Consider the following 23524-nt stretch of genomic DNA (forward strand, 5'->3'; position numbering starts at 1 on the left):
AATGTGGTACGCGTGATACACACAGCTGAACCTTCTGTTTGACAGTGACATTGATGGATGTAGGCAGCCATGGGTGCCTCCATGCCAACAGTTTCAACCTTTTCAAGAATCACTCATTCAGGGGCGCCTGGGTGGCTCAGTCGGTTAAGCATCCAATTCTTGATTGCGGCTCAGGTCATGATCTCACAGTTTGTGGGACGGAGCCCCGCATCGGTTTCCGTGCTGACAGAATGGAGCCTGCTTGAGATTCTCTTTCTTCCTCCCTCTCCCTCTGAAAATAAATAAAGAAGCATTTCAAAAAGAAAAAGGATCATTCATTCATTCATTCACTCATTCTTTCGTCCCAGATTACAACTGTTGTCCTGACATAATTATTAATAGCCTCCTTTCATTCTTGAAGTGTCCCAGTTTGGATGATAAATTATGTGATCGCCCTACTTTGCCAGATCCTGGGCTAGGCACTGGAGATTGGGAGAGGGATGATGGGCACTCCCCCTGCCCTCCAGGGCTCCCTCCACGGAGACTCTGGAATGCAGTGTGAAAAGTGGGGCTGGGTGGCTCAGTCGGTTGAGCGTCCGACTTTGGCTCAGCTCGTGATCTCACGGTCTGTGAGTTCGAGCCCCGCGTCAGGCTCTCTGCTATCAGCGTAGAGCCTGCTTCGAATCTTCTGTTCCACTCTCTCTCTATCCCCCCCCCCACTCATGCACTCTACCTCAAAACTAAATAAACATTAAAAAAAAAAAGAGTTACAAATATCCCATCTGTTCTATGGGATCGTAGAACACGACAGTGATCTAGAGGCACACTCTGAATGGCCAGCCCCTCATAACTTACGCCAAAACACAACCCAACATTTTATGAAATGGGGGGAGTCTTAAGGAAAAGGAAAGGAGGGGCAAAAGGAAATGAAAGAGACAGATGTCTCCCGAGGATGGCTGGGGCCCGTGGCCGGAGCAGTCACCTCTGGGCTCCTGCCTGATCATCTGTGTGGTGTTGGGGCAGGGTGACCGCCCTCCCCGAGGGGCAGTAGGCAGCCAGGCGTGAGTGTGTGGGCGAGGGTGGTGCCCCCCCCACACCCATGCCAGAACCAGACATGCCTTGGAATGTGGAGGCTTTAAGAGGCCACACCCCATGTCGAACATCCTCCTCCTTCCCCCACCTATGTCCTCCTGGGTGCCCCCTCCGTTAGCCGGAGAGCACGAGAGCCCCATGTTTACAACAGGGTCTGTGTCTGTCCAACCGTAGGTGTCCCACAGCAATCCTATCTGTCCCATCTCTCATCTGGGGATACATCTCATGGCTCTACGTCCCCATTACCCGAGAGTCGTGACTGGGTGAAAATCATGACAATTCACGGATCCTGGGGGAGTGTGGCCTTATTTAGATGTGCCGCCCCCAGAGGAGGAAGAGGCGGAAGGAGGGGGAGGGGGCTGAGAAGCAGACGGGAGTGAAAGGAGAAGAAAGAAGGCATAGGTGATTCTGAGAATTGAGGGTAGCTAGTGACGTCACCACGGGGAGTGTTTCACCCAGGTCAGTGGGTGGGGGCAAAGCATGGTGACTGGGGCCCTGTGACTCAGTTATGAGCCTGGCCCCTGTATCCAGAAGTCCTTCATTTAGTAAGTCATTAATTCTGTCAACACACGTTTATGGAGCTGTTATTATGTTTGAGACACTGGACTAGGGAGCAGGGAGGGAGAGCGAGCTGATGGGGGGCGGGGAGGGGGGGGGGAGGGTGCTGGGGGATCCAGGCCTGGCAGGAAGGGAAGTTCCCCTGCAGGGTGTAGGTATGCAGGGAGGTGGGGGGAGGCAAGTCTCCTCTCAGAGGGAGTGGCCAGGGAAGGGCCAGCCGGCTGGGATAAGTCCCCGTGGGAGGAGTAGGCAGAAGCCAGACGGAGGAAGGGGAAGGAGGGAGGGGTAGGGAGTTTCAGGCACAGGAAGGAGATTCGTGCTTGAAGGCACGGAGGGTGGGAGGGAAGGTTTGGGGAACTGTAAGTAGCTCCTGAGAGGGTGAAGGGAGAGGCAGCGAGAAATGAGCTTGAAGAGGTAAGAAGGAAGAGGTAAGAAGTAAGTCCTAAAGGAGTTCAGAGGCCGTCTCCAGGTGGCGAGGCCCCCTGACGGGGAAAACCTGGGAGAGTGTGGTCAGATCCCCCTCCTTGGGAGAGGAGACTCTTCATGCGGTTCCGCAAGTGACTGATAGACCGATGCCTGGCTTGCTCAGGAGACAGGACGGGTTTCAGGGATGGACCTCTTACAGGGGTCTGGCCTGTGCTGGAGGTGCCACCAAGCATCCCCCACACCACCTCCAGCGACCCTCGGAGGTGTCCCCCAGTGGCCGGACGGAAAGGCCGAGGCACTTGAGGCAATGAGCTGGCCCTGGTTTCTCAGCCAAGAAGCGGGCAGAGCCAGGATCAGAAGCCAGGGCTGTCACAGCTTCCGAAGCTGGCCACCACGAGGCCTCCTTACGACCTCCTGGCTGAACTCACTTTCCAGGATATTTTACAGCTCCTCTGGGCCACAGCCAGTTTCACAGGGTGCCCTTAACAACAGCCAGGCTTCCCTGTGATGTAGGGTCCACTCAGCCTGGGCCCTCTCAGCCATGCCCTGTCTGATCCCATCACAGATCCGGAAATCCTGGCTCCCTAGTCAAGGGCTGGGCAGCTCCTAGCTATGTGCTCCCTCAGTCTCGAACCTCCATGTCTGGGGGGAAGCTACCGGGGGGGGGGGGTCCTCCTGAGGGAAGTGAGGCCACGTCCTCCTGTGAGGCCACAGCCCACCAAGATGATGAGGGCTCCCAGGAAGGACCGTCCCCATTGGAATTCTCTTTTGAAAAAAGGAGATCCAGGTAAGAGCCATGAGGATGGGCCCCTGGATACCAAGGGATTGTTTCTGTGTGAGCAATAGCCACATCTCCCTTGTTCAGGCCCATGGTGGTTCCTGTCCACACAGAAGGAAGGAAAGACCATTTCCAGCTGGCCTGGGGTGCCAACATTGCCAATATTTCCTTGCTGGCAATAAATTCCCAAAGATATTTTTGCTTCTCCCCTCTAACGTTAAACCTTGGGTATATTTCAAAGGAAACGCCACTCTGCCTGTTTCTGATTCATACCCGCTGAGCTCATCAAAACCAGAATTATTTGGTAATAGCTGTTGGGTTTACTGGATGTCCTCTGGGATCTGTAAAAATCTCTGTTCCTCAGAAACAGGAAGTTTCAACAGGAGGACAGAGGCTGGTACAAAAATCAAAATTTGAATTCTTTCTGACTATTGGAGAGGCACAGGGTTCATGGCATTTCCTTCCTTCAGCCAATCAACACACATGGATTCGATGCCTGCTGTGTGCAGCAGCTAGAAACACAACGATGATTTTTAAAAAGTTTTTTTAAATCTTTATTTATTTTTGAGAGAGAGACAGAGTACAAGTGGGGGAGGAACAGAGAGAGAGGGAGACAGAGAATCCAAAGCAGGTTCCAGGCTCTGAGCTGTCAGCAGAGTCCGACGTGGGGCTCAAACTCACGAACCGCGAGTTCATGACCCAAGCTGAAGTTGGACGCTTAACTGACTGAGCCACCCAGGCGCCCCACAAAGATGATTTTTTTTTTTAATTTTTTTTTTTCAACGTTTATTTATTTTTGGGATAGAGAGAGACAGAGCATGAACGGGGGAGGGGCAGAGAGAGAGGGAGACACAGAATCGGAAGCAGGCTCCAGGCTCTGAGCCATCAGCCCAGAGCCTGACGCGGGGCTCGAACTCACGGAGCGCGAGATCGTGACCTGGCTGAAGTCGGACGCTTAACCGACTGCGCCACCCAGGCGCCCCCAAAGATGATTTTTAAAAGGGGCTCTGAATTAATTTGAAGGGCTGCCATAACCGACCGGATGGCTTAAACACAGATATTTATTTTCTCACAGTTCTGGAGAGAGATGCCCAAGATCAAGGTGTCTTCAGGAGTTTTGAAGGCTCTCCCCTTGGTTTTCCCTATGGCTGCCTTCTCTCTGTGTCTTCACATGGCCTTCCCTGTGGCTGTGTTCTGATCTCTTCTTATAAGGATACCGGTCACATGGGATTAGGGCCCAGATGACCTCGTTTTAACTTAATTAGCTCTTTAAAGACCCTGTCTCCAAATTCAGTCACATTAGGACTTCAACATATGAATTTGGGGAAGGGGGGTGAAATACAATTCAGCTGATAAGAGGCTCTGATCTCAAAAAGCCATTCTCCCCTGACAATGTCTCTTTGATCTCTATCTGAGGTTAGCAGCCCAGATGAGGTGTTCTAGGCTGTAATCCCCAGGCTGGTGTAGACTTTCCGCGGCAGGATGATCCAGTGGAGAGCATGGAGCCAGCTGTCAGATCTGGATTCGAAGTTTGCCTCCCTCGCTCACTAGTCGGGTGATGGAGCCCAAGTTATAAACCTCTGAAGCCTCAGTTTCCTCATTTGTGTAACGTGGATAATATTACCTGTGTAGTATACAGGGAATTTTTGTGAAGATCCAAAAAGATAATACATGGAAAACATAGCACCATGTCCAGGAGCATAGTAGGTGCTCACAAAATGGAAGTTTCTTTTCCAGGTGTGTTTTCTGCCAGGTTTCTTCTACCAGAGAATGAAGGATGTATCACAACCATTCTCAGGCAGGCGGAGTATGCCAGGAAATGTAAGAAACTCGGGCACAGGGTTGTCACTGCCTTGGAACACATTCCACCCTTAAGACAGCCAAACCTGAGAGCAGGAGGGAGAAACGATCCGGGATTGGACCTCACCCGTAACCCCCACTGCTGGGACCTCTGTGAGAATGTGGTGTCGGAAAGTAGCAGGGGACAAATATCAGGTCCGGGCTGAGCCCGGCTATGGAAAACTGATCTTGCAGAAAACAACAAAGCCCAAAGGCTGACAAAGCCCTCTGGTCAAAGGAAGCCTTCACGGTCCAGAGGTGTAGCGTCTAGACCAGTCGAGTCATCTGGATTCTACTCCCATCTCTGATATTTCCCAGTGGTGGGACATTTGCACCCACCAGACCTCTCTGAGCTTCAGTCCCCACAGAGGGACAAATGGAATAGAGTGTTAGACTGATGTGAGTTTATATATTATTAAGAAGTCCAAAAGGCACTGAACCGGCACCCTCCTCTGGGCTACCACACTTTCTCAGCTGCCTGGGGCTGAAGGGGGAAGTCCCTGTTGCTCTGGTTTCTAGTTTCCTTAAACTGCCCACATTTACACACACACGCTCCACACATGAAAGCAGATTAAGGATGCATATCCAGCTTCGGAGTAAGAGGGCTGAGGGCTCATCTGGGCCACATGGCCGCTTCGACATCTCCCACCCCCACCTGGGAGCCCTCTCCCCCTCCCCCACCCTCCCCAAATTACTCACACTCCTGGAAACATGACTGATGACTTCAGGATGAGTAAGAGGCCGAGCACGTCATGGCCCAACTGCTGGCAGGGTAAATGAGTTCAGCGCTCCCTTGAGCAGGGCCACTTAGACATGTGCCAAGAGTCCATTCTGGGGGAAAGGGGTCACGGGACCCTAAGAGCAGCTCGGCTTGATTTAGCAATGAGCCAGAAGTCCTTTGACCGATTTCCCTGTTTCCAACCCCTGAGTGATGACCGCCTTCTCAGCTTGGGGTGACTGCCCCAATGCCTCTCTGGGAGGCCTGGGCAGTGGGGGCAGGGGCTCACACTGAGCTCTAGGACACTGTGTTTCTCTGACCCAAGCACCCCTGGCCTCACCACAGCACAGCATGGCCCAGGGCGACCTGAACTTGGCAGCCTAGCCTGGACTGCTTTGAAAGGGCCCTAATCCGGGGCCCGACCTACAGTGTGCTTGTGTGTTTATTCTTTCCTGCACACCCTAATCCGTGGTGCCAGTCAAGCAGGCATTTTTGGTCTGTTTTCCATTTTCCGTGTGTCCCATTTCTGAGCCTTTGGTGGAAATGGGATCACAGCAAAGGGGTGTGTTAACTCAACGCGTCTTGAAATGCCAATTTTCACATTCTTGGAGTTAAGGTAAGGGCTCAACATTCTAATATAAGCAAAGCAGCACACAAACTGGACTGTCCTGGCACTTAATAAATAGGGCTGAAGCATCAGTTTCCCCATACCTAATACGGGTGGAGTCGGGGCACGGATGGCGTGGAAAGGAAGGCCAGGACAGTGAAGGCTGAGGCAGCCTCACCTCAATGTCCTTTGCAACCAGGGCAAGATGGCGTCCTCACCCTGAGCCTCTGCTGCCAGACGATCACTCCTGTGTGGGGAACAGGGCTCACCCTCGAGCTTGGCTCCGTGAGGATATCAACATGTTGCTTGGGATCCACCGTGATGTCCTTCAGATTGCTCAAGAGTGATGCATTACATGTAAGGACTTTATTAGGGTGTTTCAGGACGGAGAAACTAGAACGCAGAAGAACATATTGTGAGGATGATTTGTTTGATGAAGTCTGAGATCCTAAAGGCAGGGGCTGGAACACAAGTGAGGCAGGCGCCCGATCCTTCTCAGCCAGCTCCTCTCCCATCAGAAAGGATGGGTCTTCTGCCCCCTCCCCACTTTTTATTAACATTAGACTTAGTCTTTTAAATACAGTTTGTTAGAAGATCCATATAAAGCCAGAATAAGCCTTCAGCAGTAAACTCAGAGATGTTTAAGAGACATTTCTTTCTTCTCAGCTGAAACATAATTGCCACCAGAGTGGCAAAACATTAATTGCCGTGGATTCGTGACTCCTCCCCCTTTTCTTAGCATCAAGACTGATTTTCTAGAGTTTTACAGAGAGTCAAAGCACTGGGGTGACTTCCCGCAGGGCCACCTGTCCAAACCTCTCCTGGGAGGGTCATCATTCTGACCCACAGCCCCTTCCGGGTGCAGCTCTCCCCAGGCCACATTGAGGGTCCAACATTCATTCTGCTGTTCCTGGGCCATCAGAGATGGGGGGCTCTACAAGGCTGCCCCATGCCTCCTTGAGGTCTCCATGGCTCCTGAGATCCTAACCCCAGATTTAAAGGTGTGTAATTGCTCTAATTCCTTCTACACAGCCTAGGGGATTTTTCTGTAGTCTTAGAAGTGCTATTAACTGGAAGTAGAGGGTAGGGATGGGGGGTGGTGCTCTCTAGCATGCTGTTTTCCCCAAACTTTATGTCTCTATTCCCCTAAGGACTTAGATTTTCAGAACCAAAGCCAAAAAGTCTCCCTTTATTCCTTCCCTGTGTCTTGGGATTGTGCTCACTTCCCCTTGGCAGTCAGCAAATAATTGCTTGAGTGGTGAAAAGCGCGAAGGATAAATACTGGAAGGAATGAGTTGGTATTTCAAAAACTTGCTACCCCATAGAGGATTTTCACTACATGATTTAGGACCTGCAGTTAAGCTACAGCAATCAAGGTAGTACATACAGTATTGGCATAAGAATGGACAATGGGATCAAGGGAAGAGTCCAGAAGTGTGGAGTCCACACTGTGAAGTCCACACAGGTGTGGCCAACTGATTGCCAACAAAGACACCATAGTAATTCAATGGGTAAAGCAAAGTTTTTTAAAATTTTCCATGGTGCTGGAACAATTTGATAGTCATATATTTAAAAATGAGCAATCACCCTTACCTCACATCATACTCAAAAATTTCTTTAAGGTGGATCACAGACCTAAACACACAAACTAAAACTATAAAGCTTCTAAAAGGGAACAGAGACAGAAATTTTCATGACCTGACAGAAGGCCAAGTTTTCTTAAACAGGTCATAAAATCACAAACTATTACAAAAAAATCAATTGGGCTTCATCAAAAAAAATTGTTTTTGCAATCCAAAGACTCTGTTAAGAAAACAGACAAGCCAGTCTGCAAAGAAATATTCACAATATATATATCTGACAAAGTGCTGGTATCCAGAATATATAAAGAATGCCAACAAATCAATAATAAAAAGATTTTTAAAAAAAAATCAACCCAATAAATGAAGGAGAGCAAAAGACTTGACCTGACAGGTCACAAAAGATTACAAGTAGCCAATAACAAAATGAAAATTGCTCAACATCTTTGTGTTAGGAAATGTGCAATAACATTTCACACCCACTGGAATGGCCACACTTAAAAAGGGCAACAGTACCTAACACTGGTAAGGACACGGAGCAACTGGAACTCATACATTGTTGGCGGGAGCATAAAATGGTACAACCATCTTGGAAAACTAGCAGTTTCTTACAAAGTGAAATATACACCTACCTTATGATTCACTGATGCCATTCCCAAGTATTTATCCAAGAAACCTGAAAATGCATATTCACAAGAAAAATTGTCCAAAAAGTTTCATAGCAGTTTTGTTCATAGCAGCAAAACACTAGAAATGACCCAAATGTCCATCCACAGGTGGGCACATAAACAAATTATGTTATCTTCGTATAATGGTATGCTACTCAGCAGTAGAAATGAATAAACTACTGATAGATGCTACATGGCTGAACCTCAATATTATGTTGAAAGAAAGAGAAGCACAGAGCGTACATAGGGGATGATTCCACTTTTATGAGATCTAGAACAGGCAAAGCCAATCCATGAAGATAGAAATCAAGACATTGGTGGCCTTGAGACAGGGGGGTGAGTGTTGACAGAAAAGTTCTGGGGATCTAATGTTCTGGAAATCATTATCACAAGGTGACTATGATTATAATTAAGACTGAAAAACAAAAAAATGAGAAATATGGCAACTTCGTGTGATGATGGAAATATGCTGTACCTTAATTAGATACATGATTACATAGGTATGTATGGTCATCTGTCAAAACTCATCAGGTTTTACACTTAAGATCTATGCATTCACAGTATGTAGACTACACCTCAATAAAAAAAAAAAAAACAGTTGGCAGGGGCCAGGGAGCGGGTGAATTGGGGAGTTGTGTTTAATGGGTATGGAGTTTCAGTTTTGCAAAACGAAAAATTATAGAGATCAGTTGGACAACAATATGAATATACTTAACACGACTGAACTTAATAAGGTAAATTTTATGTTATGTGTATTTTACAATAAAAATGAACACAACATGCTACCACAACCTAGCAAACCTTGTTCATGAAGATTCAAACACAAACAGCTTAATTTCTTTCTTTCTTTTTAAAAGTATTATTTATTTTGGGGGGTAGGGAGAGAACAAGCATAGGAGGGGCAGAGAGAGAGGTGGACAGAAGATCCAAAGCTGGCTCCGAGCCGACAGAACACAGAGAGCCCGACGCAGGGCTAGAACCCACGAACCATGAGATCATGACTTAACCAACTGAGCCACCCAGGAGCCCCTTAACTTCTTAATATAATATTTATGTGGCCTCTTGAAACAGAAGGGCCAAGGTAAATCACAGGTTATATTGGATCACAAAACAGTACAATAGGAAATAAAATATAACATGCAAGTATTGCCATGATCCTGCTCTCGGGGCACCTGCTATCTGACTGTTGGCAGTGAGTGTCCCCCAACAGTGTCCTGGCTTTCCAGATTGCACCATGATGGGTTTTGAAGGGAAGGTCTCAAATGCTGATATTGCTCGTACTACTAGGGAAGAGAAGTTCCGGAACAACTTTCTGATGAATCCTACCCTAAAGAGCCTCATTTCTTGTGTATTCATATTGGGTCTTTAGGGTCTCTCTCATTTCCACCCCACTCCCTGGGCCCAGACCCCACCTCACACAGTCAGGGGGGGGTTGGTCAAGGTGACTGGGCTCCTCCCACATCCTGCCCTCTGGGCCCTGCAGGCCTGCTCAGTGGTGGGGCTGGCTGGTGGGGACCCTGAGCCCTGAAGCCCTGTGGTCCATGCTTATCATGTGACACGCTTGCCATCCTCCCGGATGGGGAGGGTCCTGCCCATCCTCCCCTCTGTCCCAGGCAGAGGACGAGGTCACTCTGCAAGCCTGGCCTCAATGCCCAACATCCTGCTCACTTGGCAGACATTCAGGAGAAAGTGCGGTTGGGAGAGGGGGTCTCGAATATTCCAGAGGTCGTGACCTTGCTCTCTACTTCCGTCATTGCTATGCCTCTGCACTCAGCATGCATCTTCTCCATCAGCCCAGTGTCATGGTGGCAGACATGGGCGGTGTGCTGGGGACAGTGGAGAAGTGAGCGGGTGCCCCTGTGGACGTGAAGTCCTCTCTGTAGGGCTGCCTGGCTCTGGGGCTAAAGAACATCATGGACCGTTTAAATTTCAGTCTCTGCCCACCTTGACTCCCCAGGGGACAGAGAGAGAATTAGCTGGAAGGTTCAGGAGACCTCTCCTATGAGCCCATTTCCTGAGAAGCTGGCCCCACAAGCCCAGTCAGTATCCTAGAGGTTTGCGTGTGCCAAGAGGAGCAGGCCCTGCCTCGGGTATGTGTCGTCTGTGGCAGGGCCCAAGGAAGGAAGAAGGTGAGGGGGCGTGATGAGCCTGGACTCCACAGGTAACACCCTACGTGGCCTTGGCCAAGTCTGTCATCTGTTAAAAAAATATACATATATGTATGGCAGACACGAGCACAGGGCTTTTTGTGCTGAGGTCCTCAGCACTGGCTAGGACTCCCCTCTGGCTCTGCCTGTCTGGGAGCCAGGCTGGGGCAGGGCCGAACGAGAGTCGACCCCCCACATGTGGCTAATGTCCAGGCCCGCTGCGTGGCTGAGGAGTGATGTTGTCAGTGGAATGGGGGTGGCAGCAGCTGTGGAGCCCAGATGGGAGGAAGGCACACAGAAAGGGCACCCTGGAGAAGCAGCGAATCGTGAATCGTGCTGTTCATTAACTCAGGCTCATTAGGAGGCAAGCATGAGGGCCCCAGTTTTTACCATCCCCATCATCCTGCTGATGGGGCCCCCTACCTTCTCACCGGTCCTGAGTGCCCAGGGGGAAGTACATGCTTTCGGGGTGCTTGGCGTGGATGGCTGCCTTGTGAGAAGGGGAAAGAGAGCTGGCATTTATTAAGCATCCCCCGCATGCCGGGTCTGTGTTAAAGTTTTCGCAAGGGTTATACCTCATTTGGTCCTCACAATACCCTGAGAGGTGGGATTCATCATTCTCACTTTGCAGATGGGGAAATTGAGACTCAGAATGGAGAGTGGACTTGCCCAAGTTCTCCTACTAAATTAGGCATAGCCTCTTCCCCCATCACCTCATTGCTTACATCACAATATAGAACTGTCTTACTCGTAAGACTGAAGATACTTCTAGATTTTCTATTCTCGACGCCTCCAATTATGGCTGTCACCTGCCCTGAGAATCAGCCTCTGAGTCTTTCCAACAATCCCCTTCCCTTGCTGGAAATGGAAACTTTCTCCACAGAGACAGCTTTTAATGGCCTAGATGAAGAGTACTCCCCAGAAGAGGGAAGGTGGGATTTTAATCTTTCTGAAATAAATTGGAAAAATAGAGGTAAGAACAGCAACTACCATGAATGGCAGAGATATCTGGCAGAATGAGCATAGACTGTCCTAGAAGCCCAGGGGGCCATTGTGTCTGGAGTACAGGGACTGGGGCGTGGGGCGCAGACAGGGAAGAGGTATGCGTTGTATTCCATGGGCATTTTCCTTAGGGGCGATGGTGCCCACCCACGGCCCTGAGAAGACGAGGCAAGAGAAGTCAGGTGGGCAGCTCTACCGGGTCTGGGACTCGGAAGAGAGAACTGGGCTGGAGCTAGATCAGAAGTTGGGCTGACAAGAGCTCCCCCAAAGGAGGTTTGATCTCAATACCTCAGAGCCTGCCACAGCGAACTGCAAAGCTGGGTGCTTGTGATATGGGAAAGAGAGTCCAGAGGAACAACCTTGATTCTGGGCCCTGCCGCACACCTCCCACAAGTCTGGTGTCCCCAGATGCTCACCCTGTGTTGCTGGACCCAGCAGCATCCACCAGAGGTCCCAGAGCACGTTCTTAGCACCACAGCTCCTCAGGCCTGTCTGCCCTTGTCTTCTCCGTAGCCTTCCCCTGGAGGCCTCTGATCCCCCAACCCCATTTCTAAACTGGAGGCCTCCCAGCGACAGGCAGAACCCGGAAGGCAAGACTCCAGGTGCACACGCAATGGTGAAATGCGCAGGTATTTCAGCAATGGTCCTCGACGGACCCACTCCCACATACCCACAAAACCAACCTGTGCTGAAAGGCACGGGAGACCGGCATCTCAACAACAGTGCAGTGTCCCCTAAAGACTCTCAGTAGCAAATGGACAGCCCCTTGCATCTGGCTGGTCGTTCCTTGGAGGACTGATTTCGTCCAGAACTCCATGGTCTGCTGGAGATCTTAGGTGACGGCGCTGCTTATGGAAACCAGGCAGGCGCAGGAAGCCCTGTCTCCTGCCAACGATGCTCAGCCCTCGGAAGGACAAGGTGGCCCAGCAGCAGTTGTGTCTGCCCACACAGAGCCAGAGAGCAAGGAACTCATCCTGACACAGACATGGGGGATGGCCAAGGTGTGAGGCCCCTGCCCATGATTCCCCAGTGACTGCAGAAGCTTCTTGCTTTTGAAAGTCCCGGGCAAGGGCTTAGCTGGAGGAGACAAGAACCCAGTTATGGCTTGGGCATTCTAGCATCTCTGTAATGGGCTGGAAACCCTATGAACTTGCATCGCTTTCCTGAACAGTAGATTTGGGTGTTAAAAAGTGTTAGCGAGATGTCTTTTAAGTATTTAGAAACATTTCCCAGCCCTACCACCAAAGACGAGCGTTTGTTTTTTAAAAATAAACCCTTGGCAAAGATGCCATGTGGTGCCTCGCGCAGGTGACGGTTGTGCAAGACGGCCCGCCCACCGGCCGTGGGTGGGGACCTGCCTACAGCTGTCACCCAGCTCCTAACAAGTCCTCGGGGCACACCCTGCTCATTAGGCCCCAGCCACGCCCAGCCGCCCAGACTCCTGGTGGAACCAGAATGCCAGGAGGGGGCGGTGGCTCCTTGAACCCTGAACAATGGGCTGTGAGGAGTTAATCCAGGCCCACGGCTCTAAGAACTGGGTGCTGGAGCTCGGGGGCTCCCTCCACTATGTCTAGGATGGGTCCATGGGGCCTACACACTGGCCAGGCTCCCGTCTCCTTGGGGGTCAGGGAGCAGCAGGGGCCCCCAGAGGGAGCCAGGCAGAGCTCTAGGCAGTAAAAGTAGACCTGTGTTTAGAGGCTGCCTCCCTCCGTGGAGGGCTGAGCCTGCAGACATTATCTCACTCCTGCTCAATGTCCCCCCAGGCAGGTAAGGGATGGGACTTGTTCCTGCTTTATAGCTGGGAGCCCAAGCAGAGAGGATGGGCAGCCAGAGAGAGGAGGACCCCGGCATAGCCTAGCCTGCCCAGTATGTGACTACAGCTGGGCAAATGCCCCCACTGGCCCATGTTCCTGCCCCCTGGGGTAGGTGCTGCCCCCTGTGGGTAGGGACGTGCCCCCTGAAACAGTCTGCCTGCCCCCCAGCCCCACCTCAGCTTGCACCCCCTAGATAATCCAGACCTGGCTCCCCTTCCTCCAGGATCCCCCTCTCCCCCCATTTGCAGCACTGCCACCCTCGGGGCCCCGTGTGGCATGAGGAAGGACGGGCTGCCCAGCCCAGCCCCGCCTGGGAAGTACACCTCACGGGCTTCTGCTAACTCAGGATAAACCGGATTGGGGTTAGGCAGGTGGCAACATGCTGCTATTTGTGGAGGCTCCTGGCCTTTCTGCTCCCATGACACCGGGAGGGTGAGGGCGGCATCCATCTTTGCCCGGTCATGGACTCAGGCCTGTCAGGGAGCCCAGATGGAGTCACGGGCCACAGGCTGGAGGCACAGAGTCTGCACAGAGCCAAGGAAGCTTTCAGGAAAGAGCCCTGGCTTGGGACACAGGAGACCCCACGCAGAAACACAGAAAACCCGACCTGGCCACCACCCGCCTGGGGCAGCCTTCCCCTCCTGGGGCCTCATCTGCCCAATGAGGGGGTTGGATGAAATGAGACCCTCTCGCTTTGTAATTCCTCCACTGTCATTAGGCTGTGTTCCCTGACTCTCAGTCCCTCCACTGCTGGTCTCAATAAAACCCATTCAAGTTTGGGGGGTTAGAATTAAACTCTGTCTAAATTAAAGGCTAGGCAGGGAGTGATGGCAGAGGCTGGGCAGACACAGCTCTGGGCAGGCAGCCCTGGGGCCTCTGAGAAGGATGAAGAGCCAGTTACAAGCCCAGAGACCCTGCCTTGCACCTCCTGCCCAGTCCCAACCCCAAACCTTGACTTTGTGACGCTTACCCACTCTTTCCGGGTCTCCAAAGCCTGGGCTAAGGTACTTGGGCCGGAGTCCTCTCTGGAGATGTGGGCACAGCGGCCCTGCAGGAGTCATACAGGATGGGGGCCATGAACCCTCAGTAGAGAGCCCCTCCAGGTGCCACAGACCAGCCACGGGGTTTGAGAAGGAGTCAGAAGCCTTCTTAAAACCAGCTGTGCTCCAGACACTCATCCGCTAGGAAGGCCCAGACCAAAGAAGCTCTAAGCTCTGCAAGCCCTTTTACTAACCACTTGAATTGGCTAATCATTTGTAGAGTATGTTTTGGTTGACAAAGCATCTTCCTATATATGATGTCATTCGATCCTCATAGCATCACCAACACAATGAGATATTTTCCCATTTTACAAAGGGCAAAACCAAAGCTCAGAATTTAAGCAACCTGCTTATAGGATCCCAACCAGGAAGGGGTGGAACCAAGACTGGGGGCCTTGTGGTCAAATTCTGAGTACAGAGCTCTCTCTCTCTAGGACACCATGTCCTTATCGCCAGGTTCCCGGGACCCAGAAACACTCTGCTGGGACGAAGACAGTAGGCTGAGGTTCTCCCACCTAGCAAGGCTATGTGCTTGCTATGTGTCTGTAGTCCAAAGAGCCTAGAGACTCACCATATTGTTGCCCTGGGCCCGTGCACAGGCCCATAGAGAAGGATAGAAAAGCAGTTTCTCTGTAGCAGGGCAAACCCTCCCTGAGGTCTGAAAGGACTGGATTTTCCTCCTGTTGATCCCCATGATGTTCTTTCTTAGAGGAAGTGACCCAGTAGCTACCTTCAAATCTCTGAAAAGCCATGAAGAACAGGGAATGGCCATCTTCTGTGGGGACCACAGACGGAGAGAGCAGGAAACAGATGCAACACGGTGTAAGGAAGGATCACGTAAGGGTGAACTCTCCAGCAATGAGAACTGCCGGGGGATGAAACTAGCTGCTTTGTAAGGTGGTAAGGTCCCTATCATTGGAGGAGTTCACGCAAAGGCTGAGTAACCACTCTGCTCTGGAAATGTTATATAGGAAACTCAACCCTTAGAATACCAAGTAGGAAGAATGGACTCCATGATATTGACACTTCTTCACACCAAGAGCCTATGCAGACATGGAAATCATCCAGCTTCTATTTGGACCCCAGATTCCCCACTCTGAGCGCCATATTGGATCAAGACAGAGTTTTTGCTGAGTGTCTCTACTATCTAATCCATGTCAGACTAGGATGGAGTAGAGAGGAGGGGTCAAGAAGCAGGGCTGTGGGTGAGTATAGTAGCCCCCGAACCATTGCAAGGTCTGACATGGGAAGTTCTTCTGGAGCTCTGATCTGAGGGCTGAGTGTGTTGGGGCCATCATCATTTGCCCTCCCGGAGAGGTAACTGGGGCATTCCCATTGATTTGGGCAGCTAGCCACAGACCTGCCTAAGCCTTCTGGGTAGCTATCCCCTTTGCCACAGTGACCAGAATGAATTGTCAGGCCAGGTCAAGGCAAGCCCTGCCTGGGTTGTGAGTGTTGGCCACCTGCCAATGTCCAGGAGACAGCTGGCAGAGACATCTACCATCTCTTCTTTGCAGCTGGCCTAGATTTTTCATATTGAGGAAGAGCTCTCTTGAGACACCTGAGTACCTGGAACCTGGAATGCGGAATTGGAGGTGGAGAGATTCGGCACTAGCACCCCAGGACTGTCCATGGGATACCCCAAGCTACAAAATTGTCTGCCATGGTTCCCCGAGGGTTAGGAGACACCAGACCATCGCCCTCCTCCAGAAAGTCTCCCGGGATTGTGTTCAGTTGATGAATAGAGGGTGGTACCTTCCCACTCCCACCATCCTCTGTGGACACCCACCTCCTGCTTGTCTTTTGGTTTTCTCCTGGAGGTAAGTATTACTAGCCTGGAGAGGTAGGAAGGGAAACCCAAGCTTGGCCCAGCCTGGCCCATGTTCTTCTAGGAGTCCTGGGAACTGCTCCCACTCATTCCTTCAATCAATCAATGCTTACTGAACACCTGTGCACCTGCAAACCAAAAAGAAAAATCACCTCATAGAAAAATGGGTGAAGTGTATAAACAGTCAATTCCCAGACTGGCCTTGCCACTTACTTGCTGTGTAAATTTGGGTGAGTAACTTAACCTTTCTGTGCCTGTTTCCTTACCTATAAAATTATGATAATCATGGTTCTAATTCACTGGGTGACTTTGGAAAGTGAATGAGATTGTCCACACATTATGGGTGGAATTGCGTCTCTTGCAAATTCATACTGCGGAAGCCTAGTTCCCAATCCCTCGGAATTGGAATTTACTTGGAAATAAGGCCTTTAATGGAGTGATTAAGTTAAAAGGAGGCCATTAGGGTGGGACTCTAATCCAATCTGGCTGGTATCCTTATAAAAGGAAGAGACAAAAAGATGGGCACACAGAGAAAAGAACACGTGAAGAGGTAACAAGAAGATGGCCATCTGCATGAGAAGGAGAGAGGCGTCTGGAGAAACTAACTTTGTGGGCACCTGATCTTGGACTCCTAGCCTCTGGGGCTATGAGAAAATAAATTTCTGTTGTTTTAAGCCAACCAGTCTGTGCCATTTTGCTATGGCATCCCTGGCAATCTAATACACCACCTCAAGCACACATTAGTTTTCTGTTGCTGCTATAACAAGTTACCACAAATTTATTGGCTTAAGATAACACAAATTTATTATCTTACGGTTCCGTAGGTCAAAAATCCCACCGGGCTAAAAACATGGGGTCTGCTGAGCTGTATTCCCTTCTGAGGGCTCCAGAGAATCCATTTCCTTGCCTTCTCCAGCTTTTAGAAGATACCCGCCTTCCTTGTCTGTGTCCTTTTCCTTCATTTTATTTTATTTTTTTTAAGTTTATTTATTTATTTTGAGAGAGAGAGAGAGAGAATGAGCACAGGAGGGGTAGAGAGAGAGAGAGGGAGAGAGAGAGAATCCCAAGCAGGCTCCACGCTGTCAGCTCAAAGCCCAATGCGTAGCTCAAACTCATGAACTGTGACATCGCGACCTGAGCCGAAACCAAGAGTCGGACGTTTAACCACCTGAGCACCCAGCACCCCCACTGCTTCTCCATTTTAAAGCCAACAGAGTAGCATCTTCAAATCTGTCTTTTTCTGGCCCTCCTACCTCCCTCTTACAAAGATCCTTATGCTTGGGGCACCTGGGTGGCGCAGTTGGTTAAGCGTCCGACTTCAGCCAGGTCACGATCTCGCGGTCCGTGAGTTCGAGCCCCGCGTCAGGCTCTGGGCTGATGGCTCCGAGCCTGGAGCCTGTTTCCGATTCTGTGTCTCCCTCTCTCTCTGCCCCTCCCCCGTTCATGCTCTGTCTCTCACTGTCCCAAAAATAAATAAACGTTGAAAAAAAAAAATTCAAAGATCCTTATGCTTACATTGAGACCGTCCAGATGATCCAGCATAAATAACCTTTTTTTCCTCAGGACTTTTCTGCAAAGTCCCTTTTACCATACAAGGTCACAGATTCACAGATTTGGGGGATTAGAACATGTACATTTTTGGGAGAAGGGGCATTATTCTGCCTACCACACATACAATCTATTATTTAAAACAAAATTTTTTTGAGAGAGCACTAGATGGGGAGGAGCAGAGAGAGGGGGACAGAGGATACAAATCTGGCTCTGTGCTGGCAGCGAGCCTGATACCAGGCTTGAACTCACGAACCGGGATATCACGACCTGAACCGAAGTCAGACGCTCAACGGACTAAGCCGCCCAGGCGCCGCCATACAATCTATTATTAAATGACAAAAGCAAGCCATAGAACAATGTACGTAGGTTAATGTCATTTATGTAAGAAGATACTAAATCAATTTATACAGATTTATACTCACAAAGCTATTAACTGTGGTATTTTCTGGGGAGGGATTGGGGCTTATATTTTTGTGCATTGTGCCTTTTTTTTTTTTTTTTTACAGTATGCACACACTCATGAATTACTTGTGCAATTTTTAGGAATTTTAAGTAAGTCAAAGACAAAAGGAAGAGATGTGTACTCACCCTTTGGAGCTGGGTCTAGAGACACCAAACCCACAGCATCAGAACCTCTAGGAAAGTTTTCTGAGAAGCGTGAGCAGAGCACTGTGGCAGCCGGGGTGGGGGCCCCTCACTGCCTGAAGCGACACCTCTGCTGAGTTCTGAAGGAGGAGAAAGAGTTTCCTAGGTGGAGAGGAGGGAGAAGAGTGTCACCCATGACAGCAGGCCTAAAGGCAAATGACCCGGCTGCATGGCCGCGGCCAGGCCCAGGGGAGCTGACCGGCAAAAGGAAAGGAAGCTCGCACCTATTGAGCCCCTACCTGCCGGGCCCTGTGCCGAGCGGTGTTGTGGGCATTTCCTCATTGGATGGAAGTGAACCAAGGCTGTGTGTGTTGATGAAAGAGAGGGTCCGGGCTGGAGGAGAAAAGGCAAGGAGAAGGTGGCAGGGGGCTGGGCAGGGTCTGCTCCTAGAGCAGCTGATGCAAAGGAGGGGTGAAGAAGGAGACAGGTAGGGCCGGCGCTGGAGGCAATTCCTTCCCTCACCCCCTCCCGCCCCCCACTTCTGGGTGTCCCATTCACATCCTCAGCCCGGAAGCAGGTGCAGGTTTGCAGGCCACGGTCTCAGGCGGCCCCTCCGAGCTGAGAGTGCTTCCAGACCTGCCCCCAGACCTGCTGCCTCAGATCGTCCTGGCAGCGAAGTGGCCACACTAAGCCACTTCTCTTAGTCCTTTGGGGCCACTATAACAAAATGACACAGACCAGGTCAGTGGCTTATAAACCCGAGAATTTATTTGTCACATTTCTGGAGGCTGGAGGCTGGAAGTCCAAGGTCAGGGTGGCAGTATGGCCGGCTGGGGGTCCTCTGGGTTGCAGGCTGCTGATTTCTTGTTGTGTCTTCACATGCTAGAAGCGGGGCGAGGGATCTCTCTGGGGCCATTTTTATAAAGGCGCTAAACCCGTGTATGACCTAATCACCTCCGAAAGGTCCCAGTTCCTAATGCCATCACCTTGGGGGTTAGCTTTCAACACATGAATTTGGCGGGGGGACACAAACGTTCAGATCATAGCATCCCTGAAGGGTTCCCAGGTGGAGAGGAGACTGGGCCTGCGGGGCAGGGAAAGCAGGCAGAGGGGCTTCAACCTGGGGCCCTCCGCCCCGGGCACTTGTCCTTTCTTGCAGCGAGAACACAGCCGTGTCCCGAGGATGTGGCTGCAGACATGACAGAAGGCACCTGTCAGTGGCCGAGGGAAGAGGTGACGGGTGAGTGGAATTAAGTAAGGGGGTGGCCGTCTCCGGTGTTCCAGTGGCACACTGGCCCAGATGATGGGCTCAAATCTCAAATCTGCCAGTTTCAAGCTGTGTGGCATTGGACAAGTTACTTCGCCTCTCTGGGTCTCAATCTCCCCATCTCTAAAGGGGAGTAATGATAGTATCTGCCTCATGGATTACCATCTGGTAAGTGTTTGGAACAGCCGGAGCATTGGAGGCCCGCTGCCTAAGTGCTGGGGGTCATTCGTGTGGACTCTCCATGGATGCCCCAGCTGGGCTTGGCAGGCAGGGGGCCCCTTCAGGGTCCCATGCTACCATGTCTCTAACCTCACCCCTGCTCCTGGGGTGGCTCTGGGAGCAGGGCACAGGGACGCCAAAGGAGAGCTGGCTCTGGGGAGTGGGGAATGACCGTAGCCATGGCCTCCCGGGTGGGAGGAGGACAAGGAGGAAGCGGGGGTTCCAGAGGGGCGGAGACACCAGCGGGAAGGTTTGCCCCGGGGGGCAAAGACTGTTGGTCAGTCAATGCCTGGCTTTGGGGTGTCAGAGACAGCTTTCTGGGAGCCAGAACTCCTCAGCTCTGTTTCACGGGGCCGAGGTGTCCGTCATGATCTCTGGAATGGCTGTGAAGATTTCCAAAAAGAATTACTTTTAAGTCACTTTAACTGGACAGAAGATCTGTATCCCAGGGTGCACTTTTCAGAGGCGGGGCTAAGTGTCACCAAGTCAGAGAAATGTTGATGAGTCCGGGTCCATTCGGGAGAGCTGGGAGTGGGTGGTATCTGGATACTGATTCCGGCTGCAGGCTGGGGGCTCTGGAATGCTAAACTCACTCAAGGAAGGGGAGAGAGAGAGAGAGGGAGAGAGAGAGAGAGAGAGAGAGAGAGAGATGTGCTGATCCCTTGGAGCCCAGCTGTCTCCCACAGGAGGCCCGTCTCCCAGGAAGCCAGGTAGAGCCTCAGTCCAAAGGAGCTCAACCAAATCATCCCGGTTTGCAAATCAGTGGCAGAGCTGGGAAACAGTAACAGCCTGCAGCTTTGTAATCCCATTGCCCAAGCGAGCGAGCGAGGGGGCATCGTTCAGGTGTGAAATGCACCCCTGTCAATTCACCCCTGGGTGAGGGATTCTCAGAAAAGGCTTGACCAAGGCAGGGGTGGAGATGATTGCAGAGGAAGCCCAGACCTGCCGCGAACTGGCTGCGAGGCCTTGAATGACTTGCTTCTAATCTCTGGGTCCCCATCCCTCGTCTGGGTCCCTGTCCCTCATGTTGTAATAAGGAAGGACGGCTGCCTAATGATAGCATTAATCATTATGCAAGGTTTACTGCATCTGAGTCACCTTACGCACATTATCTCATGTAATCCTACAACAACCCTGCGTGGTCGGTATTTGAATCCTCATTTTGGAAATTCCATTTTCCATTTGTCCAAGGCCATGCAGCTAACGAGTGACCCGGCGCAACTGAAAGCCTTGAATGGCCGCTAACGCGGCTCTAGACCCCTCCGGGTCTGCTCTGCACTCCATCCTCAGCGGGAAAAATCAGGGGAAGCCACCAGGGTTTCGTTACGCTCCGCCTCACTGCCAGGCCGGAGAGGCCACGAGGACCGGGCTCCCGGCCAGGAGTGCAGGGGATGGGTGGGGATGGCCCCGGCCTGCCCCCAGGACCCCGGAGCGCCAGGGTAAGAGGCCAGAGCCTGGCACCCCCACAATCCACATGCTTGGTTCTCACAGGCCTGAGAACGGTGACTGCCTTGAGTTTAAACTGAGCTCCTCTTTCCAAGAGCCTTCCACGCATACCCTTTACACAGCAACTTCCTCCTCTTCCACTCCATCAAATAATAGCTTCTCTGGAAGCCTCTCCAAAGGACCTTTCCACCCAGGCCCATTTACTGCTCATAACCACCCAGGCAGGGGAGGGCATCATCATCATTTCCACACTCAGCTGGGCAGAGAGGTGGCCAAGAGCGGGTGCTCCAGAGTCACTTGTGGCTCTTCAATGACCAGCTGGTTGGCCTTGGACACATCAGCCATCTGATGGTTATAAGGACTAAATGCCACACGGATGTGCAATGCTCAGAGCCCTGCTCCTGAAGAGCGAGCCCTCGACAGTGAGAGCTTTTTTTTTTTCAAGTCCCTTTTTTATTTTTTTAAATTATTTTTTTAAATGTTTAGTTATTTTTGAGAGAGAGAGAGAGACAGTGTGAGCAGGGAAGAGCCGAGAGAGAGAGAGGAAGACACAGAATCCGAAGCAGGGTCCAGGCTCTGAGCTGTCCGCTCAGAGCCTGATGCAGGGCTCAAACCCACAAACCGTGAGATCATGACCTGAGCCAAAGTCGGACGCTTAACTGATTGAGCCATCCAGGCACCCCTCCAGTCCCTTTTTCTTTCTTTCTTTTTTTTTTTAAATTTTTTTTTTTTAATTTTTTTTTTCAACGTTTATTTATTTTTGCGACAGAGAGAGACAGAGCATGAACGGGGGAGGGGCAGAGAGAGAGGGAGACACAGAATCGGAAACAGACTCCAGGCTCTGAGCCATCAGCCCAGAGTCTGACACGGGGCTCGAACTCACGGACCGCGAGATCGTGACCTGGCTGAAGTCGGACGCTTAACCGACTGCGCCACCCAGGCGCCCCCCTTTTTCTTTAAATAAACTATTTTTTTAGATCAGTGTTAGGATGACAGCAACATTGAGAGGAGTATGCAAAGATTTCCCATATAAGCCCACGGCCCCTCACTGTCCACATCCCCACCAGAGCCGTACAGCTGACGGTCCACAAACCTGCATTCAGTCACGTGGGCCCACCAACGACCCGTCATTATCACCCAAAGCCCATCATTTACATTAGCGCTCACTCCAGGTGTCGTACATTCTGTGGGCTCAAGCAAATGCATAACGCCCTCTCTCCATCATTGTGGTATCGTACAGAGTAGTTTCACCGCCTAGAAATCCTCTGTGCTCTGCCCATTCAGCCCTCCCTCCCCTCTAACCCTTGGCAACTGATCTTTTTATTGTCTCTGTAGTTTTTCCTCTTCCAGAATGTCACGTAGTCGGAATTGTACAGTGCTGTAGCCTTTGTGGTTTGGCTTCTTTCCACAGAGTAATAGGCATGTAAGGTTCTTCCATATCTTTTCATGGCTTGGCAGCTCATTTCTTTAGTGCTGAAGAATATTCCAGTGTCCAGATGGACCACGGTTCATTTACCCATCCATCCACTGAAGGACGTCTTGGTTGGCATTTATGAATAAAGCCGCTATAAACATCTGCGCGCAGGGTTTTCAACTCTTTTGGATGAATACCTAGGAACACCATTGCAGGTTTATAAAGAGCAGGTTTAGTTTTGTGAGAAACTGTCAAATTGTCTTCCAAAGTGGCTGTACCGGGGCGCCTGGGTGGCGCAGTCGGTTAAGCGTCCGACTTCAGCCAGGTCACGATCTCACGGTCCGTGAGTTCGAGCCCCGCGTCAGGCTCTGGGCTGATGGCTCGGAGCCTGGAGCCTGTTTCCGATTCTGTGTCTCCCTCTCTCTCTGCCCCTCCCCCGTTCATGCTCTGTCTCTCTCTGTCCCAAAAATAAATAAACGTTGAAAAAAAAAAAAGTTTAAAAAAAACAAAGTGGCTGTACCATTTTGTCTCTCCACCAGTAATCGTGTGGCTTTAATTTTTTTACTCAGAACTAAAAAGTGCCTTACTTATGACTACGTAGCCATTAGTTGGCAGAGCAGGGACCAACAAGCAGTCCTTCTGGTTCCAAATTATGGGCGGTTTCCTCTGGCGGCATTGCCCATCCGCTAGACAGGCCCTCACAAACACATTCACACTTACTCGCCATTGCTTTTGAGAACTGATTCTTGGTGCGGATGTGTCCCAAAGCATTCCTTTTCCGCCCCATCCGGGAAAGGCCGCCATCTGGTCCCTGCAGCTGAGAGGCTTGTGATGCTCTTGCACAGTGCCCAAGTGCATACAGGGGCCAGTGTCCAGGTGTCCCAAGCTTACCTGGACCTGGAGGAGAACGAGGTGGCTCTGGGAAGCCCTTCCTCCTTTCAGAGCCGACTCAGCCAGCCCCAGAGT

General features: G+C 51.0%; 1 long non-coding RNA gene across 4 annotated transcripts; it reads right to left on the reverse strand.

The window, feature by feature from the left end:
- Positions 1-232: 232 nt before the first annotated feature.
- On the reverse strand, positions 233-21636 carry LOC115510983. Of its 4 annotated transcripts, none has more exons than XR_003967913.1 (6): positions 18512-21636; positions 18216-18374; positions 16038-16204; positions 8210-8253; positions 6102-6390; positions 233-271 (listed from the first exon to the last, which is right to left on the reverse strand). It is a non-coding gene; the product is annotated as an uncharacterized LOC115510983 (long non-coding RNA). The 4 variants fall into 4 exon arrangements; XR_003967910.1 differs by lacking the exon at positions 233-271 and adding an exon at positions 3776-4457; XR_004343443.1 differs by lacking the exons at positions 233-271; positions 8210-8253 and adding an exon at positions 3776-4457.
- Between the last annotated feature and the right edge of the window lie 1888 nt (positions 21637-23524).

This window comes from Lynx canadensis, chromosome A3, assembly GCF_007474595.2.
Source record: "Lynx canadensis isolate LIC74 chromosome A3, mLynCan4.pri.v2, whole genome shotgun sequence".
Classification (NCBI taxonomy): domain Eukaryota; kingdom Metazoa; phylum Chordata; class Mammalia; order Carnivora; family Felidae; genus Lynx; species Lynx canadensis.